This window comes from Hemiscyllium ocellatum, unplaced genomic scaffold, assembly GCF_020745735.1.
Source record: "Hemiscyllium ocellatum isolate sHemOce1 unplaced genomic scaffold, sHemOce1.pat.X.cur. scaffold_306_pat_ctg1, whole genome shotgun sequence".
In the NCBI taxonomy this organism is placed as follows: domain Eukaryota; kingdom Metazoa; phylum Chordata; class Chondrichthyes; order Orectolobiformes; family Hemiscylliidae; genus Hemiscyllium; species Hemiscyllium ocellatum.
This window is the reverse complement of record NW_026868298.1, coordinates 360,953-384,920: the sequence shown is the minus strand read 5'-3', so window position 1 is coordinate 384,920 and position 23,968 is coordinate 360,953. Positions and strand designations below refer to the sequence as shown.

At 44.0% G+C, this 23,968-nt stretch overlaps 2 non-coding genes across 2 annotated transcripts; both read right to left on the bottom strand.

Moving 5' to 3' along the window:
- Positions 1–273: 273 nt before the first annotated feature.
- Positions 274–355, bottom strand: trnal-aag (transfer RNA leucine (anticodon AAG)). The gene has a single exon. It is a non-coding gene; the product is annotated as a tRNA-Leu (tRNA).
- Positions 356–6,108: 5,753 nt separating this feature from the next.
- Positions 6,109–6,190, bottom strand: trnal-aag (transfer RNA leucine (anticodon AAG)). The gene has a single exon. It is a non-coding gene; the product is annotated as a tRNA-Leu (tRNA).
- Positions 6,191–23,968: the final 17,778 nt, after the last annotated feature.

The following is a 23,968-nucleotide window of genomic DNA, read 5'->3' as shown; positions in this document are numbered from 1 at the left end:
CGCAGGACTTTGTTTCACAACAGCGATGAAATAGCAGTCTCCATTCGGTTCCAGTAAAATCTCAACATGCTTGGAACATAAAGCAACAGTAGAGCTGATTGCAATTTTCCACGCGGGAGGCGAACACGATCAAGACAGCATAGACAATTTGGCACTTTCCCACTACACATTTAATTCCCCAGGAAGCAAACCAAATTGTTTTGTGAACAGAAGTACAGCGGGAATGGAAACAGCATTTTAACAAGCTGTGTCGTTGCAACTGAACAGTGGAAATGGCAGTGGTGGGATTCGAACCCACGCCCCTATCGAGACTGGAGCCTTAATCCAGCGCCTTAGACCGCTCGGCCACACTACCAGCTGCGCTGCCACCCAATTTTCTTCCATTTCCAATTGAGCTCCTGCATGACAACAGATGGAAAGTCACGTGAAATGGGTTCCATGATTCCTCTCCGACTCGCACGGCTGCTTGGATGTGCCGGCTACAATATCAATTTCGCAACAAATAATGATAGCTCATCAATCCGGATAAAAATCAATGGTAAGCTGAGGCTATCTTCTCAGACTCTTTTCAGCTACAAATGTATCTGTGAGTGCGTGAGCAAACATGTTCGCTTATGATTTGGTCAAATAACCATGAACTGCTTGACATTACTGCAATTTCGATTCTTGCTTTGCTAAATGATTTCACCCATTGCTCGAAACAGGACAACTTTCACGTTTACACGGAACATGAAACACACCGGACTACAGGGAAAATGCACAAAGCTGAGCAGGCCGTGTTCCACATCATACCGTGCAGCATAGTTTCAGTCACTGTGTCTGTTTTGCAGAATAAGAGTCCCAAAGAATGTTCTCCAGCCTAAAAGCGGAGGTAGCATTACAATCCGAGAACGACCGATCACAGTGTGAGGATGCTCTGACCTCGGGGCCAGTTCGAGATGCCACTTTCCTTGCCTTTTACATAAACCGTGCAATTGGCTGCAGGGATGTTCACACCTGGACATGAGCCACATCGATACAACTGAGTTGGAAACCTACGTGGGAATCAACGAGAAGCGACTCAATAAATCTTGCTAAATTCCATGGTGCTTATTAGAAATGCAGTTTCTGTTCACCTCAATTTAAAAGGCAGTTTTTGAACATAGTAACTGAAATCAAAAGCTAATTATCTCACCCCACCTCCACTCCGGGAGAGGTGCTAACTGCACTTGATTGCTTTTTGTTCTCGATGTGAAGAGCTCTCACGCCTGAGTCACCTTCACGCCTCTTGTTGCTGAGTGACTCAAAAAGAAGGAGTTTCACCAGAGCTGCAACTGCCTCACTTTCCCAGTCGCTCTCCCCGTTGACATTTTCCTGCTCATCAGTGATTTAAAGAAAAGCAAAAGGATGCGATGTTATTCTGCAGCCTCTTTGTCGATTCCTCCGTTTAAGTTCCAACATGGCTTAGATCTCGGGGCGCACCTTAATACTAGCTTTGAAAGCACAGGTCCAGAGCTTCCTCTGAGAGTGCAATTTCTTTCATTGCTGTTGCTGATTGAATGAGCCGCTAACGTGCGAACTGCTCCAAAACATGATTCAGGACCTCTGGTGCCAATTCTCGCATTTTGAATAACGACAGACAGCTTCCAAATGAGGCCTTTCAGATACGACTTTGGGGTACATTTGGCAGACAGAATAGTTCAGGAATCCGTGGTGCACTGTGACACCAGCGCATCACCTTCTTCCCTGTCTTTGAACCGGGCCGCCTCAGCAAGGAATGCAAATGCAGTATTGCTCTTCGTGGAAGGATCGGTAACTACACTCTCAACCTGAATGGCACATGATCAGAAGCAGTTTGTAGAATATCTTTACAATGCTCTGCACAGTAATCAAATGGAAATGCATTGCATTTCACTACGAGAGCAGATTTGTTCAAGCAAATTCGAAGGCAGGTTTGCAGATGGGAAAGCAAGCAGGAAAGCTCCGTTCTTGTCCATGTAAAAGGCTGCAAATGAAGAACAAAACAGTTTCGACCGCGGGAACCTATCTTGCGGAAGGTGAACGTGCTGATCACTATGCTACAGAAACAAGCCCACAGCCGCCCCGCTGCAGCTCAGTGGTATCCGACACTGAAAGTTGAAGGCATTCTACCTTTCACCTTTCTGTTTCCAAATGCTCGTTGTTTCATGGGAGTTGTTTAATTTTGGCTGTGTGGTATGCATGGACGAGATACACCGAAGTATCTGTTTTCACCCGGTGTAGCCCAATAACGTTGTGTTGCTTACACCGGCTTTAAAAGGATAACTTTTTAGCCGAGCTGGCCGTCGCAGTCTGTGGCACAATCTTTAGTCTGTTCGACTGCTCACTGGAAAGGTAGTATTGTGAAACACTGCAGAAACGAAGGACTTCCTTACTTTTGCTCCGACTGACCATACTCTGTGAAATTTTCCCAGATTCTCAGTTGAGGAGTTTTTGCAGCTGGAAATTATCTCAGAAAGCCTGTTAATTCGTAATGTATTGAACGAATCGCAAAACAGAAAACATTTGACACGCAACAGAAACAAAACTGGCAAACCAAATGCATTTTCAGATACAGTGAGCATGAATGCTAAACGTGAGACACTCCGAGCGCATGAGCCATAAAGTAATCTCACAACTAACATCAGGGCAATTCCAAACTACTCTTTCAATGATACTTGAGCCTCAGTGCACCACCATATCCCAGACAATGCTGAAAAGAGAGAAAGAAAGAACATAATAAGAATAGGCCACAAAAAGTGAATTTCACCAATCACAGTCTCGATTAGATCACCTTTCCCTTCCGGTGTCTCCGGGACGGAAACGAAGGAAATTGGAGAAATTCAATAACATATGACATCAAAATTCATTGGAACGATTTTCCCATTCGTCAGAAAGCCAAGTAACGATGAATCGACTCACCGCAGGACTTTGTTTCACAACAGCGATGAAATAGCAGTCTCCATTCGGTTCCAGTAAAATCTCAACATGCTTGGAACATAAAGCAACAGTAGAGCTGTTTGCAATTTTCCACGCGGGAGGCGAACACGATCAAGACAGCACAGACAATTTGGCACTTTCCCACTACACAGTTTATTCCCCGGGAAGCAAATCAAATTGTTTTGTGAACAGAAGTACAGCGGGAGTGGAAACAGCATTTTAACAAGCTGTGACGTGGCAGCTTGCAGAAATGGCAGTGGTGGGACACGAACCCACGCCCCAATCGAGAATGGAGCCTTAATCCAGCGCCTTAGACCGCACGGCCACACAACCCACGGCGCAGGTGCACCATTTTCTTGCATTTCCAATTGAGCTCCTGCATGACAACAGATGGAAAGTCACGTGAAATGGGTTCCATGATCCCTCTCCGACTCGCACGGCTGCTTGCATGTGCCGGCTACAATATCAATTTCGCAACAAATAATGATAGCTCATCAATCCGGATAAAAATCAATGGTAAGCTGAGGCTATCTTCTCAGACTCTTTTCAGCTACAAATGTATCTGTGAGTGCGTGAGCATACATGTTCGCTTATGATTTGTTCAAATAACCATGTACTGCTTGACATTACTGCAATTTCGATTCTTGCTTTGCTAAATGATTTCACCCATTGCTCGAAACAGGACAACTTTCACGTTTACACGGAACATGAAACACACCGGACTACAGGGAAAATGCACAAAGCTGAGCAGGCCGTGTTCCACATCATACCGTGCAGCATAGTTTCAGTCACTGTGTCTGTTTTGCAGAATAAGAGTCCCAAAGAATGTTCTCCAGCCTAAAAGCGGAGGTAGCATTACAATCCGAGAACGACCGATCAAAGTGTGAGGATGCTCTGACCTCGGGGCCAGTTCGAGATGCCACTTTCCTTGCCTTTTACATAAACTGTGCAATTGGCTGCAGGGATGTTCACGCCTGGACATGAGCCACATCGATACAACTAAGTTGGAAACCTGCGTGGGAATCAACGAGAAGCGACTCAATAAATCTTGCTAAATTCCATGGTGCTTATTAGAAATGCAGTTTCTGTTCACCTCAATTTAAAAGGCAGTTTTTGAACATAGTAACTGAAATCAAAAGCTAATTATCTCACCCCACCTCCACTCCGGGAGAGGTGCTAACTGCACTTGATTGCTTTTTGTTCTCGATGTGAAGAGCTCTCACGCCTGAGTCACCTTCACGCCTCTTGTTGCTGAGTGACTCAAAAAGAAGGAGTTTCACCAGAGCTGCAACTGCCTCACTTTCCCAGTCGCTCTCCCCGTTGACATTTTCCTGCTCATCAGTGATTTAAAGAAAACCAAAAGGATGCGATGTTATTCTGCAGCCTCTTTGTCGATTCCTCCGTTTAAATTCCAACATGGCTTAGATCTCGGGGCGCACCTTAATACTAGCTTTGAAAGCACAGGTCCAGAGCTTCCTCTGAGAGTGCAATTTCTTTCATTGCTGTTGCTGATTGAATGAGCCACTAACGTGCGAACTGCTCCAAAACATGATTCAGGACCTCTGGTGCCAATTCTCGCACTTTGAATAACGACAGACAGCTTCCAAATGAGGCCTTTCAGATACGACTTTGGGGTACATTTGGCAGACAGAATAGTTCAGGAATCCGTGGTGCACTGTGACACCAGCGCATCACCTTCTTCCCTGTCTTTGAACCGGGCCGCCTCAGCAAGGAATGCAAATGCAGTATTGCTCTTCGTGGAAGGATCGGTAACTACACTCTCCAACTGAATGGCACATGATCAGAAGCAGTTTGTAGAATATCTTTACAATGCTCTGCACAGTAATCAAATGGAAATGCATTGCATTTCACTACGAGAGCAGATTTGTTCAAGCAAATTCGAAGGCAGGTTTGCAGATGGGAAAGCAAGCAGGAAAGCTCCGTTCTTGTCCATGTAAAAGGCTGCAGATGAAGAACAAAACAGTTTCGACCGCGGGAACCTATCTTGCGGAAGGTGAACGTGCTGATCACTATGCTACAGAAACAAGCCCACAGCCGCCCCTGCTGCAGCTCAGTGGTATCCGACACTGAAAGTTGAAGACATTCTACCTTTCACCTTTCTGTTTCCAAATGCTCGTTGTTTCATGGGAGTTGTTTAATTTTGGCTGTGTGGTATGCATGGACGAGATACACCGAAGTATCTGTTTTCACCCGGTGTAGCCCAATAACGTTGTGTTGCTTACACCGGCTTTAAAAGGATAACTTTTTAGCCGAGCTGGCCGTCGCAGTCTGTGGCACAATCTTTAGTCTGTTCGACTGCTCACTGGAAAGGTAGTATTGTGAAACACTGCAGAAACGAAGGACTTCCTTACTTTTGCTCCGACTGACCATACTCTGTGAAATTTTCCCAGATTCTCAGTTGAGGAGTTTTTGCAGCTGGAAATTATCTCAGAAAGCCTGTTAATTCGTAATGTATTGAACGAATCGCAAAACAGAAAACATTTGACACGCAACAGAAACAAAACTGGCAAACCAAATGCATTTTCAGATACAGTGAGCATGAATGCTAAATGTGAGACACTCCGAGCGCATGAGCCATAAAGTAATCTCACAACTAACATCAGGGCAATTCCAAACTACTCTTTCAATGATACTTGAGCCTCAGTGCACCACCATATCCCAGACAATGCTGAAAAGAGAGAAAGAAAGAACATAATAAGAATAGGCCACAAAAAGTGAATTTCACCAATCACAGTCTCGATTAGATCACCTTTCCCTTCCGGTGTCTCCGGGACGGAAACGAAGGAAATTGGAGAAATTCAATAACATATGACATCAAAATTCATCGGAACGATTTTCCCATTCGTCAGAAAGCCAAGTAACGATGAATCGACTCACCGCAGGACTTTGTTTCACAACAGCGATGAAATAGCAGTCTCCATTCGGTTCCAGTAAAATCTCAACATGCTTGGAACATAAAGCAACAGTAGAGCTGTTTGCAATTTTCCACGCGGGAGGCGAACACGATCAAGACAGCATAGACAATTTGGCACTTTCCCACTACACATTTAATTCCCCAGGAAGCAAATCAAATTGTTTTGTGAACAGAAGTACAGCGGGAATGGAAACAGCATTTTAACAAGCTGTGTCGTTGCAACTGAACAGTAGAAATGGCAGTGGTGGGATTCGAACCCACGCCCCTGTCGAGACTGGAGCCTTAATCCAGCGCCTTAGACCGCTCGGCCACACTACCAGCTGCGCTGCCACCCAATTTTCTTGCATTTCCAATTGAGCTCCTGCATGACAACAGATGGAAAGTCACGTGAAATGGGTTCCATGATTCCTCTCCGACTCGCACGGCTGCTTGGATGTGCCGGCTACAATATCAATTTCGCAACAAATAATGATAGCTCATCAATCCGGATAAAAATCAATGGTAAGCTGAGGCTATCTTCTCAGACTCTTTTCAGCTACAAATGTATCTGTGAGTGCGTGAGCAAACATGTTCGCTTATGATTTGGTCAAATAACCATGAACTGCTTGACATTACTGCAATTTCGATTCTTGCTTTGCTAAATGATTTCACCCATTGCTCGAAACAGGACAACTTTCACGTTTACACGGAACATGAAACACACCGGACTACAGGGAAAATGCACAAAGCTGAGCAGGCCGTGTTCCACATCATACCGTGCAGCATAGTTTCAGTCACTGTGTCTGTTTTGCAGAATAAGAGTCCCAAAGAATGTTCTCCAGCCTAAAAGCGGAGGTAGCATTACAATCCGAGAACGACCGATCACAGTGTGAGGATGCTCTGACCTCGGGGCCAGTTCGAGATGCCACTTTCCTTGCCTTTTACATAAACCGTGCAATTGGCTGCAGGGATGTTCACACCTGGACATGAGCCACATCGATACAACTGAGTTGGAAACCTGCGTGGGAATCAACGAGAAGCGACTCAATAAATCTTGCTAAATTCCATGGTGCTTATTAGAAATGCAGTTTCTGTTCACCTCAATTTAAAAGGCAGTTTTTGAACATAGTAACTGAAATCAAAAGCTAATTATCTCACCCCACCTCCACTCCGGGAGAGGTGCTAACTGCACTTGATTGCTTTTTGTTCTCGATGTGAAGAGCTCTCACGCCTGAGTCACCTTCACGCCTCTTGTTGCTGAGTGACTCAAAAAGAAGGAGTTTCACCAGAGCTGCAACTGCCTCACTTTCCCAGTCGCTCTCCCCGTTGACATTTTCCTGCTCATCAGTGATTTAAAGAAAACCAACAGGATGCGATGTTATTCTGCAGCCTCTTTGTCGATTCCTCCGTTTAAATTCCAACATGGCTTAGATCTCGGGGCGCACCTTAATACTAGCTTTGAAAGCACAGGTCCAGAGCTTCCTCTGAGAGTGCAATTTCTTTCATTGCTGTTGCTGATTGAATGAGCCGCTAACGTGCGAACTGCTCCAAAACATGATTCAGGACCTCTGGTGCCAATTCTCGCACTTTGAATAACGACAGACAGCTTCCAAATGAGGCCTTTCAGATACGACTTTGGGGTACATTTGGCAGACAGAATAGTTCAGGAATCCGTGGTGCACTGTGACACCAGCGCATCACCTTCTTCCCTGTCTTTGAACCGGGCCGCCTCAGCAAGGAATGCAAATGCAGTATTGCTCTTCGTGGAAGGATCGGTAACTACACTCTCAACTGAATGGCACATGATCAGAAGCAGTTTGTAGAATATCTTTACAATGCTCTGCACAGTAATCAAATGGAAATGCATTGCATTTCACTACGAGAGCAGATTTGTTCAAGCAAATTCGAAGGCAGGTTTGCAGATGGGAAAGCAAGCAGGAAAGCTCCGTTCTTGTCCATGTAAAAGGCTGCAAATGAAGAACAAAACAGTTTCGACCGCGGGAACCTATCTTGCGGAAGGTGAACGTGCTGATCACTATGCTACAGAAACAAGCCCACAGCCGCCCCGCTGCAGCTCAGTGGTATCCGACACTGAAAGTTGAAGGCATTCTACCTTTCACCTTTCTGTTTCCAAATGCTCGTTGTTTCATGGGAGTTGTTTAATTTTGGCTGTGTGGTATGCATGGACGAGATACACCGAAGTATCTGTTTTCACCCGGTGTAGCCCAATAACGTTGTGTTGCTTACACCGGCTTTAAAAGGATAACTTTTTAGCCGAGCTGGCCGTCGCAGTCTGTGGCACAATCTTTAGTCTGTTCGACTGCTCACTGGAAAGGTAGTATTGTGAAACACTGCAGAAACGAAGGACTTCCTTACTTTTGCTCCGACTGACCATACTCTGTGAAATTTTCCCAGATTCTCAGTTGAGGAGTTTTTGCAGCTGGAAATTATCTCAGAAAGCCTGTTAATTCGTAATGTATTGAACGAATCGCAAAACAGAAAACATTTGACACGCAACAGAAACAAAACTGGCAAACCAAATGCATTTTCAGATACAGTGAGCATGAATGCTAAACGTGAGACACTCCGAGCGCATGAGCCATAAAGTAATCTCACAACTAACATCAGGGCAATTCCAAACTACTCTTTCAATGATACTTGAGCCTCAGTGCACCACCATATCCCAGACAATGCTGAAAAGAGAGAAAGAAAGAACATAATAAGAATAGGCCACAAAAAGTGAATTTCACCAATCACAGTCTCGATTAGATCACCTTTCCCTTCCGGTGTCTCCGGGACGGAAACGAAGGAAATTGGAGAAATTCAATAACATATGACATCAAAATTCATTGGAACGATTTTCCCATTCGTCAGAAAGCCAAGTAACGATTAATCGACTCACCGCAGGACTTTGTTTCACAACAGCGATGAAATAGCAGTCTCCATTCGGTTCCAGTAAAATCTCAACATGCTTGGAACATAAAGCAACAGTAGAGCTGTTTGCAATTTTCCACGCGGGAGGCGAACACGATCAAGACAGCACAGACAATTTGGCACTTTCCCACTACACAGTTTATTCCCCGGGAAGCAAATCAAATTGTTTTGTGAACAGAAGTACAGCGGGAATGGAAACAGCATTTTAACAATGCTGTGTCGTTGCAACTGATCAGTAGAAATGGCAGTGGTGGGTTCGAACTCACGCCCCTGTCGAGACTGGAGCCTTAATCCAGCGCCTTAGACCGCTCGGCCACACTACCAGCTGCGCTGCCGCCACATTTTCTTGCATTTCCAATTGAGCTCCTGCATGACAACAGATGGAAAGTCACTCACTTATCTTTCACCTTTCTGTTTCCAACAGCTCATTGTTGTCCAGGGTAATTGACATCTTGAAAAAGTTAAAACAAATAACAGTTGAAATTGGTGACAAAATTGAGCCAAGGATGTCGTCAATATTTGGTCTATAGGGTGAGGTGGAACAGGCTGTACATCTTTCCCGACAGCGTAACGGCTGCGACATGATTTTATGGAAGGGTTGTAAACTGAGTATTTTCGTGTTTTACCCAAGCTGGGGTGAGTTGAAAACTCGAGAGCATAGGTTTACGGTGAGTGATCTGAAATTGACAAAGGACCTGAGGCACATTTCCCACACACAAGGTTGTGCGTGTATGAAATGAGCTACCAGAGGGAGTGGAGTAGGCTATTGCACTGAAGAAAATTGCAATGGTAATCGAATGAGTTTCTGGATAGGATGGATTTAGAGGGATTGAGGCCAAATGCTGGGGAACGGGACTTGTTTAATTTTGGTTATATGGCGAGCATGGATGAGATACACTGAAGTATCTGTTTCCACGCGGTGTTCCCCAATAACATTGTGTTGCTTACACCGGTTTTAAAGAATTACCATCATAGCAGCAGGGACACTTGGCAATGTTGGTTGGTTTTGTGATTGAAAGTCTTTGTCCAGCGGGTGTGCCACAGGGATCTGTGCATTATGGGCATTAATTGCTCGGATGTGAATGCAGAAGGTATCATTATTGGTTTGCAAATGACAGGAAAGGTGAGGGTGTTGTCCACAGTGTGAGGATGGTCTCAGGCTACAGTCTGAAGGTTGAGTCTGAGACAGAATTTCAAGAGAGTAATTTCAATTAATAAGCAGGCAAGAGCACAGCAGGCATTAAGGGAAAACTATCAATTAAACTGCATTACCTCAATGTAAAAGACTTGAAAAGTAAGGCAGATGAACACTCGGTTGGATGGGATCATGGGAATGGTAAATCACAGGAGTTACAGAAACACAGCTGAATGAGGGCCTCGACAGGCAGCTCAAAGTTCCAGGGCACAGATGCTATAGGAAGGATAGAATGGGAAGCAAAAGAGGAGGGGAATTGGTGATTTTGATCAGTGAAAACATCACTGCAACACTTAGAGAGCATATTACTCGAGAACTGCCAGCGAAGCTTTATTCATGGAACTGAGAAATATGGCTGGATGATCAGTTTGATATGACGGTAGTACAGGTCCGCAGTAGTCAGCGGGAAATTGAACAGCAAATACGTCGGAGATCTCAGATATCTGTAAGAATGATAGGGTGGTAATGGTCGGGGATTTTAACTTTCTCAACCTCGACTTCCTGCAGCAAGGTAGGGGTTGCGCACCTCGATATTTGCTGTGGGGAAAAAGGGGAATCCAGGAGAAAACAGTACAAGGAGCGCACTGTCACACCAATGCCCCACCCACCCCCTTTCCACGGTCACCTTCTGCCCCAAGTGTAACAGAGTCTGTGGAAGGCCCAATTGGTCTGTACACCCACCAACAGATTCCCCTGAGAATGGGAGAGAATCAGCCTTGTCTGTGACCCATTACCAATGAGATGGTGAGATTGGAAGATTGAATCCATTCACTATTATCCCAGTGCATTTGTTACAAATTCCAATAATTCCCTGTTAATGCAGTGTCTAAAACTGGAATGCTTATAAGGGGCCATGAACACCTGTCCGTCCAGTCCTATGTTCTGATCCTTATTACCCAGAATTTGGTCTCCGACTGTTTGATAATCTGAAGCCACATATTGTCTTAGCCATCTATTGCAATCTCTAATGGTGAGAGTTCCCCGTTCTGCTTCCCATTCTGCCTGACCTTCCACAATGTTGTGTCCTGTGAATATTAATACCTCACCTTTTTGTTCACCTTGTGACCGTGTCTCCGTGATGGTGATTAGATAGAAATCACAAGTCACACGAGCAAATCCCTTATTGCAAATGCTTCATGCACTCAAATTAAGAAGCATTAATTTACTTTAAAAATCACAAATTCCTGTTACAAACTTATCTGTTGATGTACAATTTTACTTAAACTCAGTGTCTTCCTGTTTCTTTCTGTTTCTCCTCAGCCACATCCCCAAGTTTCAATATTTCAACATTTCTCTATGGAATTGGGAATTTCCTTTCAGCTGAGCCCTGTCCCTCCTTTTCTGTGTCAGTTTAAAGCACTCTACATAATCCCGGTCATATGATTGACCAGGTCCCAGCGCTGTACCATCCCTGTAAAATAGCTGACTCCGCTCTGAGTACTGGTAGCAGTGCTCACTGCAGCAGAACCACTTCTTTTGACACCATGGTTTCATCCTGATACCTTCCTGCGCTCTAATGATATCACTCATTAACTCTCCATGTGGTATGCCTCAATGTCTAACTGCTGCCTCTGTCAATGCCTTTCGCTTTTACAGCTGGTCTAAGATCCTGAGATAACAGAATTCTTCACTCCAGAGAGAGGAGGCAGCAGAAGTCTGGGACGGAGACTGGCTTTCTCTAGATCTCTGTTGGACTCAGTGCTCCTCTACATGAGTAATCCTCACTGCATCATTCTAATTACCCATTCTGTCTGTTTCTCTGTCTCCTGCAGATACTCAGGATATTCCAACTCCTGTCTCATCCATCACCACATTGAAGATGGTTGGTCAGCCAGAGAGAGATCGAGAGGCAGGTCTAAAGCCTTTAGTAAATTCTGCAACCAGTAAAGTCACTCACAGTAAACAGCACAGGGAGAAGTTAGTGGCTTCTAACTTTCGACCCGGAAGACAACACTCAGATATAATGCTGGTCACTACAAATCTTTCTACCTTTCACATCCTCCCCTTATGACTACAATAGTCATTTCCATTACCTTCATGTGCTGCCCTAATTCTGTCTGTGACTCTCACCATGTCCCACCCCCACAGCCCACCATTTTTCTGAATATCCTCCTTCAAACGCTCCCTATCTATGTCACCTGTTCCAGCCTCGACAATTCTCCTTATCATTGGAAAAAACCTTCCATTCAAAGCTGATCAAATATCCTCTAACTCTCCTGATCGATCTAACTACTTTTAGTTGTGAAACTCTCATTATCTCTGCAAAGTACTATCCAATAGGATTTAAAGCCCTCCCTGCCGTTGCATGGTCCTCCCATCCATACAACAGTCCCTGTCTTTGTAACATTGTCCTGCATCTTTCAACCTCCTGTTTGCTGAATCCTCTTCAGGCACTGCAATTTCTCTATTTCTGTCACTTTCCCCTCCTCTTCGAAACCGCCATCTGTCTGATACCATGCAGTCTCTGCAGCCCTCCCTATTTCTAATCACCAACTGCCTCTACAACCCTCCCTACATCCTTTCCCACTTCCTGCCCCTTCAGCACCTTATATAAATGCAAACACCCCATTTGCCAAGGCTACTCCAGGTCCGACAATATCTGTCAGAATCTGAAGTCCACACTCACTCTAACCTGCAATTCTCTCTCTAATCCATTAACATCTGCAGCCACCACTGCTGTGTGTACTTTTCTTCAGTCCTGCAGTCCCATTAAGCTTTACAAGCTTGCATTAACTAAAGCCTGTGTATCTTAGTAATGTCCTAAAAACTTTCATGTCTCTGTAAACTGCTCCAAATTATCCACTATCTCCATAAACATCTACAGTTCATAAAGCTGTCCCCTTCTGTATAACCTCTTCCAGTCCTGTCAACAGCCCCAATCTATGGTGCCCCTTTAATGTTCCCTTGTTGTGTAATCACTTTAAGACCCTGACGAATTCCTGATCTTATCACCAACTGCAATCTTTGTGACTGTCCAGTTCCAATAAGACTCACTTTCAGTGCCAACTCATCCAGTCTCTACATCCATCTATAATCTCCTTATCCTTCTCCAATTCTTTGATGCTAATTAAATTAAATTTCACCATCTTTCCCTCCACCCTCCCGACCACAGGAAACTCTTTCAGCTTGTGCAACACTCCCCATCTGTGTATCTGTCTCCAACCCAGCAACCTGGCATTCTCCCTTGCCTTTCTATCTATGTCGTCTCCAGGACCTAGAGGCCCTCTTGTATCTGTAAGCATCTTCAGTCATTACAACCTGCCATATCTCTGTTAGTATACACGGTTCTCTTCTCCCTGAAACACCCCCTGTCTCTACCTCTCAGTCTGCCTGCCTCTCCCTACATCCATACCTATCCCTATCTCCAGAATGGAATCCAACTCCCTCTATCACTGTAAATTCCTCCAATCACCAAACACCTTTGTCCCATTGACATTCTTGACCAGATGTAACTTTGTTTAACTCTAGCATCCTCGAGCCCCTGTAAGCCTCCCTAAATCTGTAACCTCTTCTCATCTGTTCAGCCCCCCAGTACTGAGGAATGACTCTCTGCATTCGCCATAAGGCAGATGGAATGACAGTGAACAGACGTAACGGAACCGTCATTCCGGAGATGTAGCTGCAGAATGACCATTGCTGGGAAGGGAATATTGAAGGGTTTTTGGGATCTCGGCAGGCTAGGCAAAAAGCCAGCAAGTTGTGAAGAAAGAATGAGATTAATGCATTAATGAGACAGTCATGTGGATCTGAAGATCAAATGTTGGAATCTATTTGGATGGAGCTGAGAATAAACAAGCAGCAGCAGCCCTTATCAGAAATTCTTTTATAGGCACCAGGCACTGATGGTAATATCAATATGGTTACGGTCAGGTTACTGAATATACTTGTAGCAAGGGCAGTACAGTAACTGTGTGACAGTGGTCTCCATCCCGACTAGATATCAGGGCTGTATCGGATAGAATCCAGGATTACACATGAGATGTTTTTCTATAAGATCATATCAAGGAGCCAGCCACAAAATTGTCTATTGTAGATTAAATGCAGTGTAATTATAAATATCTCATAATCTCATTATAAAGGAGTTTTGTGAGCAGTGACCCACGATGTTATAATGTAGATATGGTGTCTGAGTTAAGACCATGAGATGTACGAGTGTGGGCGGTCCTCTAAGCAGAAATGTGTGTGAAGTTTTGAAGTGGCTTTTACACAGAAACATGAACAGGCAGAGAATAGAGGGATATGGATCATGTGCAGGCAGGTGGTATATGTCGAGAACAGCACCATGGACAAACACAGCCATGGTGGGTCGAAGGGTCTATAGCTGTGCAGTACTGTTCTATTTTCTAACTTCCCAGCATCTACCATGTCAACGCCCTTCAGAATCTTGGAAGTTACATTCAATTCCTGTCTCATTTTTCTAAACATCAATGGGTTCACCCTCAATCACCTTCACCTCTTCCCATTTGAAAGTTCATCCATTCTCAGGATTAGCCGAGTTACCCTTCTGTGGCCTGCCTCCATTGGAAGAATATCTTTCCTTCGGGCACTCATGCCGTTCATAATATTGTAGGTGTGGTCTGACTCGTATCTTGTATAGTTTTTGCAAGACAACATTCCCTTTGAAATAAGTGGCAACATTGGATTTGCCTTCTCTAATACCTGCTGAGCCTGGGAACTACCTTTTTCAGATTGACAAACAAGAACTCCGTCAACCCCTTCTGCTGTCAGTCTGAAACCAAATCGTGTTAGCCTGACAGCATGCTGATATACGTTAGAAAGGATGTGTGAATAAACAATAATTGGACCCTTAGAAAAACATTTTGTAAAATAAAATGTGTTTTTGAACCAGTTGGACTTTATTTGTTGGTGTAAATAGAAATGGCAGAATAGATAAGGGTGTAGGTAGGGCGTGTTGTTATGAGGGATACGTTCTATGTGAATTTTCAGAAGCCTTGATGTAAGTTTCAGTAAGGGCTGAGGGGTAACTTGTTCAAGGATAGTGCCCATTAAATATAAATAAGATCTTCTATGTGTAGAAACAGAGGATTTGGATGTGATATTAACCAAAATAAATCTTGTGGAGAAAGACATGAAAGCTCAGGAACTTTGGGAAATAATAGTGATGCCTTGGAAAGAATCATCAACAGAGAATATAAAGTGCTGGAATCTTAAAACAAATAAAGGTAGATCCATCCTCAGTAGCTCATTAGGTCGAACCTAGATTTTTTTTGTGGGAGGCGAGGGAAGAGATTGTAGTGTCCTTAAAAGATAGTTATATTTTCAACAGACACAGTGAGGTGTCGGAAGACTGCAGGGCGGCTAATACTGTTTCATCACTTAAAGGTTGCAGAGAAAAGCCAGGAAATTAAAGCACCGTGAGCCCAACGATGGGGAACTTGTTGGAGGAGATTCTGATAGAAAGGAGCGACGCATATTTAGAAGGCAAGGGTTGATTCAAGATGGTCAGCATGGCTTTGTGAGTGGGAAACCGTGTTTCACAAACCGGAGTGGCTCTTTGAGGAGGTGGCCAAAGATGGATCAAGGCAGAGCAGTGAACATTGTCCAAATGGTCTTTAGTGACATATTTAACACTGTTCGAAGGGATGTAGACTATCTAGTCAAGAGGAACAAGGAAGCTTATTTAAGGTTGACGAAGCAAGGACAGACAGGGCTTTGTAGAGTTATGTGGAGAAACATGGTGGCTCATAGGTCCAGAGACCCGATTTTGATTCCAGCCTCAGGTAACTGTCTGTCTGGTGTTTGCACATTCTCCCCATGTCTGTGTGGATTTCCTCCAGGTGCTCCGGTTTCCACCCACAGTGCAAAGATGTGCAGGTTGGGTGACTCAGCCATGGTAAATTACCCATAGTGTTCACGAATGTGTAGGTTTGGTGCATTAGTCAGGGAAAATGGGGAGTAATGGGGTGGGGGAATATTTCTGAGTGGGATACGCTTTAGAGTAAGTGTATAGAATTGTTGGGCCAAATGGCCTGTTTCCACACTGTAGGGATTCTTTGAAGGTAGCTAGAAAGGAACTAAGAATTGACTTAGGACAGCTACAAGGGGGCATTACAAAACATTAAGCAAGGATTAAGGAAAACACTAAGGCATTCTCCACTTATGTGAGGAATAAGAGGATGGCCAGATTGAGTGTAGGGCCGGTCAGGGATAGTGGAGGGAACTTGTGTCTGGAGGCAGAGGAGATAGGGAAGGTCCTTAATGAATACTATGCCTCAGTAGCCACGACTGTGAGGGACCTTGTTGTTTGTGAGAACAGCGTGAAAAGAACTAATGTATGTCAACAGGTTGATGTAAAGAATGCGTATTTGCTGAGAATTATGTAAGGATAGATAAATCCTCTGGGCCAGACGGGATGTTTCCAAAGTTACTGCCGCAAGCGAGGGAAGAGATTTTTGTGCCGTTTGTGAGTACCATTCCACTTCCTGTCCACTGGTGTCGTACCAGAAGATTGGAGGATGGCAAATGTTATTACCTTGGTTGAGAAAGGCAATATAATTAATCCTGGGAATTACAGACCATTTAGTCTTATGTCTGTGGTGGGCTGATTATTGGACATGCCTCTGAGAGACAGGAATTATAATTCCTTTGAAAACCATAGTTTGATTAGAGATAGTCAGCATGGTTGTGTAAACTTACAAATCTTATTGAATCCTTTGAGAATGTGACAAAACACGTTAATGGTTCATTCAGAAAGTACGGAAGCATGGGTTACAGGGAAACCTGCCATCCTGGACACTGAATTCCTGGCCCATAAAAAACAGAAGGTGATAACAGATCGAAATCACTCAGATGCAGGTCGGTAACCAGTGGTGTTGTGCAGGGATCTGTTTTAGAACCTCTGCTTTTTGTCATTTTTTTTAGAAAATGACTTGGAAGTGGGTATGGAAGAGTGGGTTAATAAGTTTGTCAATGCCAAGAGGTTGCTGGAGTGGTGTATAGTGTGGAGGGGTGTTATAGGCTGCAACGGGACATTGACAGGATGCAGAGCTGGGCTGAGAAGTGGCAGATGGAGTTCAACCTCGAAAAATGTGAAGTAATTCATTTTGGAAGGTCGAAAACGAATGCAGAATGCAGGGATAAAGGCAGGACATTTGGCAATGTGGAGGAACAGATAGACCTTGGGGTAGACATCTAGAGATCCCACCAAAGTTGCCACAAAAGTTGATAGGAATGTTAAGAAGGAATATGTTGTGTTGGCTTTCATTAGCTTAGTTTTAAAGCTGTGAGGTTATGCTGCACCTCTGTGTAGCCCTGGTTTTACCCCACTTGGAATATTGTGTTCAGTGCTGGTCCCCTCATAACAGGAAGGATGTGGAAGCTTTATAGATGGTAAAGAGGAGATTTACGAGGATGCTGCCTGGACTGGAGTACATGTCTTATGAAGAAAGGTTGAGGGAACGAAGGCTTTTCTCATTGGAGTGAAAAAGGGTGAGGGGGTCTTGGAGGAGTTGAACAAAACAATGAAAGGTACAGAGAGAGTTAATAGTGAGATGTTTTATTTTTCCCCGTGGCAGAAAATGGCTATCACAAGATGGTAGAATTTTAAGTGAATTGAGGATGGTTAAGGGGATATTTCAGAGGTAGGTTCTTTGCACAGAGGGAGTTGGATGGGTGGAATGCACTGCCAGTGGTGGAAGTAAAATCGAAAATGATATACATTTGGGACATTTATTAGGTTCTTGGATAGTCACAAGGATGGTATTAAATCAGCAGTTTGCAGGTTAGATTGATCTTGCAGTCGGATTAAAGGTTGACATGACATCATGGCCGAAGGGACATGTACTGCACTCTTCTGTGTTCTACGTTCCATATGGTAAACTGGGTAATAAGCTCAGATCAGTGTAAAAGGATATGGCCTTCAGGAGAAGGTAGTGAACTGGATACAAAATTGGCTTGATGGTCGGAGACAGAACGGGGTGGGAAACGTATTGTTTTTCTGACTGGAAGCATGTGACTTGCCGTGTCGTGGTTGCAGAGTTGTTTGTCATTTGGATACATGGTTTGGATAGGAGTATTGGTTCCTGGTAAGTAAGGTTTTTTGGGTGACACTGAAATTGGTGACACAGCGAAGAACCAACAGGATGAACAGGACTGATGGCATAGTGGGCTGAAGAATAGCAGATGGTGTTTAATTAGGTAAATGTGATTTGTTCCATTTTGATGAAACAAACCAGGGTGGGACTTGTTCAGTTAATTTTCGGGTCCTGGGTAGTGTCGTCAATCAGAGACCCAGGCACACAGTTCTTTGAAAGTTGTGTCACAGGTAGACAGGCTGGTGAAGCAGGTGTTTGGGATAGTTACCTTCATTGGTCAGAGCATTGAGAGTAGGAGTTGGGACGTCATGTTGTATCTGTACAAGACATTGGTGAAGCCACCATGAAAGCGTTGTTGATTAGCAGGAAGATTTCATCTGGTTCACGGACCTCTTTTTTAACGTAGAACATCTGACATTCTCACCTGGATTGGCCAACATGTGACTCCAGATCCACATCAATATGGCTGACTCTGAGCTGTCCTCTGGATAATCAGTAGTGAGGCAAAGATTTCTAGCCCAATCAGTGACATCCACATTCCATGAATGAATAAATGCATGTACATATCTTCCCTCCCTACCACTGCAAACCTTTCGAACTGCAGCCATCGTCGCCGGGTGTCTCTCTGGGGCTCTAGTTTGGATCGGTGTTGGCCCTTGGCTCTCTTAATGGCTCTGCGAAGGCCATACTTGGATTACTTATATTCAAGTGGGTCTCCTGATCAGAAGGCCTCACTCCTTGTTTTTTGCAGGTTCTGTATATCCTGATTCATCCAGGGTTTCCTGTTGGGGAACACCTGGGTTGACTGCCTGGGTATGCAGTCCTCCACACACTTGCTGATAAAGCCTGTGACAGTGGTAGCATACTTGTTCAAGGTACCTGCGGTCTGTTTGAAAACGACCCAATCAGCTGATTCCAGACAGCCCCAGAGTTGATCCTCCGCCTCCTACAACCAGCACTGGACCTATATCCGCGAGGAGGTCTCCTCCTTGAGCTTATGCCTGTAAGCTGGGAGAAGAGACATGGCTGAAATGAGGATGGGGGTTGGAGTGGTCAGCATCGTTCCCAGTGGTGTAACAGTGGTTTAAAAATTGCGGGCCCCTGATGGTACCTGGGCAACATCTTCCTCAGATTGGCTTGATTGAAGTCACCAGTTACAATACACAGGGAGTCGGGGTATTCTGTCTCCAGGGTGTTAGTGATGGAGTACAGCCCATCCAGAGCTTCCTCCCCCTCTGCTTGTGGTGGTATGTACGCAGCAGTTAGTGTAGTAGCAGTAAAATCCCGTGGTAGAGTGGACATTGGAATATTATTTCACTGGCAGGAGAGATTAAGATCCGAATAGCACCAGAGTTGAGTAATTGGAAGCCTGTTTAGAAATGAGACAAGGAGAAACCTCTTCACCCAGAGAGTGGTTTCTTGAACAAAGGAACCACATTAGCTATCCTCCAGTCATTCGGCACTTCGCTGGTGGTCAGCAAAGTATTCAATATAGACACCAGGGCCCCAGCAATCTCCTCCCTTACCTCCATTAGCAGCCTTGGATACATTGCATTGGGCACCGGGGATTTCACCACCTTTATGCCTGTGAAAACATTTAATACCTCATCCTTATTGATCTTACCATGTTCTAGAACCTGATCATCCCGACTGAAATCCGCAGCTACAATGTCTTTCCCCTTTGTGAGTACAGGTGGGAAGTATTCATTGAAGACCTCACATACTTCCTCTGGCTCCATGCACAGAAGGTCCCTTTATATCTCTAACAGGCCGTACCCTTTATCTGGGAACATTTTTACTGTAACAAAACAAATAACATACCTTGTGGCTTTTCCTTACTAGTATCTGCCAAGGATATTTCATGCCCATTGATTGCCCCTCTTTTTTTAAGAACCCCCTTGCACTCTCTCTACATTTGAAGGGCTTCACCTGCGTTTTTTTTAAAATTGTACTGTATTTTCTTTATCAAACTCACGATATCGCTTAATCAGTATTCGCCGGACCTGCTGCCTTTTCCATTCACTGTTCCCGGGACACACTGGCCCGGAATTCTTACTGTATCATTTTAAAATACTCCCACTTTCCGATTGTATCCTCAACTGCATATAATTCCTCCCAGTGTTTGGTTGTCTGATCCTGTCTAATGATAGTGATTAAGTTGAATGATAGTGATAATCAAATGACAAGTGGCCTTTCCCAAATTTAGACACTTAACTTCTGCACAATCCTTACCTCTTTACACAATAACATTGAAACTTAGAGTTATGGTCACTATCCCCAAAAATCTATCTAATCCATATCTCTGTCATCATGTCCAGTACCGACAGCCAATCCTGTCTCTGTGACATCCCTCAGACGTTACCAACCTTCCCATCTGTGTACCTTATCCACGCTGCACAGCACATGATATCACTGTAACTTTCTCCAGTCATCAGAGGACTCCTCCATCCTGTCCTATCCACCTCATTGCCTCTAACCTTTTAACATCCCTCTCAACCTCCTCATCTGTATAAAGTCCTCCAGTCCCGACAGCCTTTCCTACCAATCCTCCCTTTATGTAACATTATCAAACCACGTGACCCTTCTCCGCATCTGTAACCTCACTCAATCTTTACAATCTTGTTGGAGTTGGAGACAAAATTACCTTGGACAAAGAAGTCAACAGGGTTTGGAAGATCTTAATCTCTCCTGCGAGTGAAATAATATTCCAATGTTCACTCTACCACGGGATTTTACTGCTGCTACACTAACTGCTGTGTACGTACCACCACAAGCAGAGGGCGAGGAAGCTCTGGATGGTCTGTTTCAAATGGGGTATTGCAAGGGTAGGTGCTGCACCCCTCATTGTAATTCAGTTGAAAATGACAATGGTGCGATTAGTAATTTTGCAGATGATAAAATTTTGGTGGAGTTGTTAAGAACGAGTAAGGATATCAAATGATACACCAATCAATACATCAGCTGGAAAAAGAATGGGCAGAGAAATGATAAATTGAATTAATTGTATAAACTCTTGAATGGGTACATGGATGATAGTAAAATGAGTTAAGTGTAGGTTTGTTTGATCTTAGAGGAGGATAAAAGGTCAGCATGACAAAAAGGGCCGAAGAGTCTTGTACTGATCTGCATTCTACGTTCCTTGTGGTAGACTGGGTAATAACATCAAGTCAATGTGAAAGGATGCGATATCCATTAGGTGCAGAATTGTCTTGATAGTAGGAGAGTGAGTGTGGTAGGAGATGTTTTGATTTTCCAACTGGAGGCATGTGACCAGCGGTGTAGTGGGTCCATTGTTGTTTGTCATGTGGATAAGTGGTTTAGATGGGAATATTGGTTTCCTGGTATTTAAGTTTGTGGGTGACGCTAACATTGGTGATATAGTAGGCAGTGAAGAAGGTTATCTGTGATACAACAGGATTAGCAGAACTGCTGAAGAATAGCAGATGGAGTTTAATTAGATAAATGCGAAGTGTTCCACTTTGGTAAAATAAACCAGGGAGGGACTTATACAGTTAATGTTCAAGCCCTGGGTAGTGTTGTCAGTCAGTGACGCAGGGATGCAGGTACACAGTTCTTTGAAAGAGGTGTCATAGGTAAACAGGCTGGTGAAGCAGGCATTTGAGATGGTTACCTTCATTGGGCAGAGCATTGTGAGTAGGAGTTGGGATGTCATGTTGAATCTGTACAAGACATTGGTGAGGTCACCATAAAAGCATTGTCAATCAGTAGGAAGAGCTCATCAGGTTCACTTACCTCCTTAAGGGAAGGACATCTAACACTCTTACCTGGTCTAGCCTACACGTGACTCTAGAACCACAGCAATATGACTGACTCTGAGCTAACCTCTGTGTAATTAGTTATGGGGTAAAGAATGCTGGTACAATCAGTGACACCCACATCCACTGAATAAATAAAAATACATATGTCCCTCCCATCTCTGCAAACCCCTCCAGCTGCAGTAATCCATAATGACTTTGTAACACCATTCAGGCCCTGATCACTCTCTGTAACACTCTCACCACCTCCAGCACCTTCACCTCTCCCTGTTCCTATCGTATCATTAAACACTGACAACAATTCCCCTTGCCAGTGCCCTCCTCCTGCTAGCAGACCCATCGCAATCTCCCTTTAACACTTACTGCTTAAGCCCTCGCTATCACCACAGAATTTTAAGTACTTTTTTGTGACCTTCTCAGCCTGATAATCTAATATGATCCATTTTGTTTTGAGTGAGTGACCGGTATGAGTTTCTTGCTGAGGTTTTGTCTGTTGAATGTTTTACACTATCCCTTCAAATGTTTTCCACTGTTTGTTTACAGACACACATTTCAGTCTGTTTAGCCTGTTTCCCTTGATCAGTTCTTCTCTCAAACTCATGTAATTGGCAACTTTTGTTTCTAGCTGAAAATGTGTTGCTGGAAAAGCGCAGCAGGTCAGGCAGCATCCAAGGAACAGGAGAGTCGATGTTTCGGGCATGAGCCCTTCTTAATTCCTGAAGAAGGGTTCATGCACGAAACGTCGACTCTCCTGTTCCTTGGATGCTGCCTGATCTGCTACGCTTTTCCAGCAACACATTTCCAGCTCTGATCTCAAGCATCTGCAGTCCTCACTTTCTCCTATTTTTGTTTCTAGTTGTGGCATGCCCTTTCCGTGAGTCACTAAAAATTTTTATATCCCTTTAAACTGTACTTTATCACAATTTCCCGGAGGACCTCTCAGTGTGACATTACTCATTCCCTCAACTTCATGACACAGTGGTCAACTTAAGATTGTTACGTCCCAAGCCAGTTGCCCAATGTATTAATCAAAGAAACAGTCACAGAAACATTCTCTGAACTCTTTTTCTAATATCACTTTTGTTGGTGTGATTGTCACAGATTATACCAATATTGAAGTTTCCAAAAATTAACACTATGCCTCTAATAAAAATTACAATGGAATTTGTGTTTAATGCAGTGATGAGCAATGAAATGCTGTTCGGTGGCTAAAATTGTTCTGCTACTTGTGTCCTTGGCAAGTCATAGCCAGAATTTACATTCGGACTGACTCTACTTCATGATCTAAGGCCAAAAGCTTTCTCTGTAATGCCTTTGTTGCCAATTACTGTCAGCGTTACCCAACCCTCCTTTCCCATTCTGCTTAAGACCCGCACGACTAAACCATCGACTTAATACATTCCACCTCTTATTCGCCCGGTAACCACGTCTCCCTGGTGTCTAAATCTCATTTATCTGTCTGTCAAAAATCCATCCAACTGATTGTGGAGACTTTGTCCATTCCAAAGAAAAACATAATTTCCTCTTTCCCACAATCTCCTGTCACATCCATATTCACTGATGTACAGTTTTAGTTAAACTTTGTCCAATCCTGTTCCTTTCTGAATGCCTTCAGCCACATTCCCATGCTGTTCCAATGCTTCTCTTTGGATTTGGAAAGCTCCTTTCACCTGAACCCTGTCCCTGCATCCTCTCTGTCAGTTTAAACCCCTGTCCATAAACCTACCGATATGATTGGACAGGACACTGGTCCCAGTGCAGTTCCAGTAGGAGCATCCTAATGGATTGTTTTTTTTAAGTCAGGTATGGGATGTCAGTGTCTCTGCCAGACCAGCCTTTCTTATCCAGCCCTAGCTGTCCTTGGGCTTGCTTGGCCGTTTCAGAGGGTCATTTAGAGGCAAACACTTTGCTGTGGGTATGTCGTGCAGATCACATGAGGATAGACAGATATCCTTCTCTAAAGGACAAGGGTTTGGGTTTTGGTACATCAGCAATGGTCTCATATTCCTTTATGGATTGTTAATTATTATTTTTTAGTTATTGAATTGAAATTCCTTCATTTCTGATGGTGGGATTCAAACCTGTCTCTCCTGAACATTAGTTGAGGTTTTGGATACTTGCTCAAGCAATAATAACATGAGGCCATCACTTCGTCTGC